The 4,317-nt window shown below is 44.0% G+C and overlaps 1 pseudogene; it reads left to right on the top strand.

Moving 5' to 3' along the window:
• The first annotated feature begins 423 nt into the window (after window positions 1–423).
• LOC136518196 (uncharacterized) lies at window positions 424–1,969 on the top strand (annotated as a pseudogene).
• The last annotated feature ends 2,348 nt before the right edge of the window (window positions 1,970–4,317 follow it).

The following is a 4,317-nucleotide window of genomic DNA, read 5'->3' as shown; positions in this document are numbered from 1 at the left end:
CTTCGGCGCTCCTTTGCTGAAGTTGTTCGTGTGGGCAAGCCAATGGCGGCGCAAGGGGGAGGCAATGGAGGAGGGTTTGACGGGCGCGGTGGGGGCAGAGGTGGCGAGGGATACAATCTGGGCTTCAACCCGGGTTTTAATCCGGGATTTGGTGGACGTGGCCGTGGCTTCGGTGGTCATCAGCGAGGTCGTGCTCGCGGTTATGGATATGGAGGTGGCCGTGGCGGACGTGGAGGTTATGCCCCGTACGGGGGCTACAACGACTACGGCTATGGGTACCATGCCCCTGGACGTGGACATCGCCCTTACGGAGGAAGGTATGCTGGCCGCGGGCGTGGTGGGGGTTTTGGCGGGCAGCGTTTCCACCCAGAGACCGCGCCTGCAAATCATCCCGTCATAGCCGGCCAACACGCAGCACCGGCCATGGGGCAGGCCGGCCAGCCACCACAGCAAGGAGGTGTGGCGGCTTACCATGGCCACCAGCAGCCGCCATTTCATGCCGGACTAGATGCTGGTCACCAAGGGGGTGGCACAGTCGGCTCTTCTGCTGCACACCCGCCTCCTCTGGTGGAGGCCGGTACAGTGCATGGAGGGGGCGCTCCAGCAGCAAGTCAGCAAGCCACCGCGATGGTGGTGGATTCAGCGCCAATGAAGGCTCCAGAGCAACTCAAGGAGGCTGTCCCATCGGCTTCAGAGCCGAAAGGTAATATGTTAGAAATCCCAGAGTCGTCTGAGAAAGGGGCACAAAAAAATAAAGGCAAGCCATATTGCTATCGCTGTCGCACTAAAGGTCATACAATTCATGAGTGCACTGTTGTCCTTTGCTGTGAGATTTGTTATGGAGATCATACGACTAAATTGTGCCCGAATAGTAAAAAAACAAATACAAGTGCTATTCCTTGTGGTTATGCTGTGGAAGGCCTAGGTTTCTATTTTATTCCGGTGGTTGAAAATGCAAAAGTAAATGTTCCGGAAAAGAAGGCTGTGGTACGTGTTTTGGAAGGTTCTTTTACTGTTGATCAATTGACAGTGGAACTGGAAAAGCTACTACCCTGACAAGAAACATAAATGGGAAATTGAGACAAAAGGCACTGATGCTTTTATTATTAATTTTCCCTCGGCTGACCTATTGGAAACAGTGGTTAACTGGGGCCCTATGGATGCTAAGGCAGTTGAAGGAAGGATTCGCTTTGAAAAAGGAACTGACAATGAGGTTTATAAACGTGAAATTGAGAAAGTATGGGTGCAGTTCAGAGGACTACCTCAAGAGTTCAAAAAGTTTCCCATTATATGGGCGGTTGGAACTATCTTGGGTGTCCCTCAGGCTGTTGACACTATCTTTACTAAGAACACTGGCAGGGCAAGGATGAAAGTAGCAGTGCTAGACCCAAATCTTATCCCAGATTTTGTGGATGTGGTTATTGGGGACTATGTTTACGAGCTACAGTTTGCACTTGAAGACAACACCCTCAATGGTGAGCCACAGCTCATTGACATGGACTCTACCAAAGAGGGTGACCCTAAGGAGGAGAATCCCAAGGAAGGAGATCCAAAAGAGGAAAATCTCAAAGGGGGAAACTCTAAGGAAAAAATGGATGTGGATGGAAAAATAGGAGATGCTGAGGCATCCGGCAATGGCAATGGTGACCTGCCACCTATGGTTGGCCAGCACAGCGGCCCCAATGGGGCGGCACAGCTGGAGGAAATAGAGGAGTCTACCATCACCCAGAGTGAGCATGTGAAGCCAAGTAAGAAACCAAGAGCTTTACTTTCTCAGTCTGGAGGGGATGCTTGGAAAGCTACTATGTTGCTACCTCAAATCGACTCTGGGAATCTGAACAATAAATTCAACAGTGGGACAGCTTCACCGGTGAGATCCAGCAAGAGGAATGCCTCAACTATGGATCAGGATTCCACAGAGAAGGCAGCTAAGCTTAAAGCGAAGACGAACCTGGAGTCTGCAGCTTGATAAAGGTAAAATGCAGCAACCTCCTTCTTTTATTTCACGAGATGATTCCTCTTTAGTTAACTCAACAAGTTCTTTAGGGGTTGTTTTAGGTAGCAATGACCATGATATTTTTAATTCCCTAAAATGTTTAAAAGACATAGAGCACAATAGATTGTTGGAGAATGCTAAGCTAAGGGAGGAAAACTTTGTTTTAGTAGAAGATGCTTCAACTGTTTGTTCTAATGAAGATATCGTAGATCTTGAAGCGTTGAATCTTATTTGTTCGGAAATTGCAGAAGGGCTCGGTGATGGGGGTTGTGATCCTTTGATCTTACAAACCCCTGTATCACAAAAATTGAGAGGGCCACATCGTCAGAAGAAAAATCATAAAAAAAGGTAGTTCAAGATGAAAGGAATTTTCTGGAATTGTAATGGGTTTGCGGATGGTAAAAAATACAGATTTCTGTCAGACTTAACAAAGGAGAAAAGTCTAGATTTCATTGCCTTATCGGAAACTGGTAGAGCTAGTTTTCCACAAAACACTCTAAATACCATTTGTGCTGGTAGAGATTTTATCTGGCACTGTATGGCTCCACGTGGTAGATCCGGTGGCATGCTCCTAGGCGTCGATTTGTTGTCCTTTGACATTGGGGAAATTGAGGAAGGGGGTTTCTTTATTCGTTTTAAATTACGACACAAAGAAGATGATTTTAAGTTTAATCTAATATCAGTCTATGGCCCGGCACAAGCGGATCAAAAATCGAATTTCTTGTCTGAGATGGTACGGGTATGTTCAAAGGAAACCTTACCTATTATTATAGGTGGTGACTTTAATATTATTCGTAGACCAGATGAGAAAAACAATGATAACTACAGCGATAGATGGCCATTTATGTTCAATGCAGTAATTGATACCCTGAATCTTAGAGAAATAGATTTGACAGGAAGGAAGTTCACCTGGGCAAACAATTTGCCAAACCAAACTTTTGAAAAGTTAGACAGGGTTCTAGTATGCACAGATTTTGAGTCAAAATACACTCACACCATGGTCCATACCCTCACTAGAGAAATCTCTGATCATACACCTCTGTTATTCTCTACTAATAATTCGTCCATAACTTATCAGGCTCAATTCAAATTTGAATTAGGCTGGTTGTTAAGAGACGGGTTCTGTGACATGGTTTCAGAGGTTTGGCAGAATACCCTAGCTATAGGATCACCTATTGAGAGATGGCAAATGAAAATTAGAAGGCTTCGTCAGCATCTTAGAGGATGGGCAAAGCATGTGAGTGGTTTGTATAAGAAAGAAAAAGCAATACTTTTAAACAAATTGGACGAACTAGATAAAAAGGCAGAACATACCTTGCTAAATGACTCTGAACGAGATCTAAAACATGTCTTAAATGAACGGCTCGCTGAGTTACTTAGAGAAGAGGAACTCAAGTGGTACCAAAGGGCTAAAGTGAAACACCTTTTAGAAGGAGACGCCAACACAAAATATTATCACTTGTTAGCCAAGGGTAGGCATAGAAAAACTCGTATTTTCCAGCTTGAGGATGGTAATAGTATTATAACTGGTGATGCTCAGCTTAAAGAGCATATTACCAGTTATTACAGAAACCTGTTCGGTCCATCTGAAGATTCTCTAATTTCACTAGATGAATCTCAGACGGAGGACATACCTCAAGTTTCGGATCTGGAAAATGAGTTCTTGACCGAGCCCTTCACTCATGAGGAAGTCAGAGCGGCAATTTTCCAAATGGAACATAATAAAGCGCCTGGACCGGATGGTTTTCCTCCGGAGTTTTATCAAGTTTTCTGGGGCTTAATTAAAGACGATTTGATGGCTCTGTTTTCGGATTTTTATCAGGGAACCTTACCTCTCAATCGTCTTAATTTTGGTAACATAATCTTGCTGCCCAAAAAGAAGGATGCAAGAGTTATTCAACAATACAGGCCTATCTGTTTGTTGAATGTCTCTTTCAAAATCTTCACAAAAGTGGCGACAAATAGATTATCTATGATTGCCCACAAACTAATAAGACCGACTCAGACGGCTTTTTTACCAGGAAGAAATATTATGGAGGGCGCAGTTATATTACATGAAACGCTTCACGAACTTCACACGAAAAAACGAAACGGTGTGATTTTTAAAATAGATTTCGAAAAAGCTTATGATAAAGTAAAATGGAGTTTTCTACAACAAACATTAAGGATGAAGGGATTTTCACAAAAGTGGTGTGAATGGGTGAAGAGTTTTACACAAGGAGGCAATGTAAATATTAAGGTTAATGACCAACTCGGATCTTACTTCCAGACAAAAAAAGGTTTAAGGCAAGGTGACCCTATGTCACCCATACTATTTAACA

This window comes from Miscanthus floridulus, chromosome 17, assembly GCF_019320115.1.
Source record: "Miscanthus floridulus cultivar M001 chromosome 17, ASM1932011v1, whole genome shotgun sequence".
Classification (NCBI taxonomy): domain Eukaryota; kingdom Viridiplantae; phylum Streptophyta; class Magnoliopsida; order Poales; family Poaceae; genus Miscanthus; species Miscanthus floridulus.
Note: the sequence above shows the minus strand (reverse complement) of the source record. Positions and strands in the feature narration are given on the sequence as shown.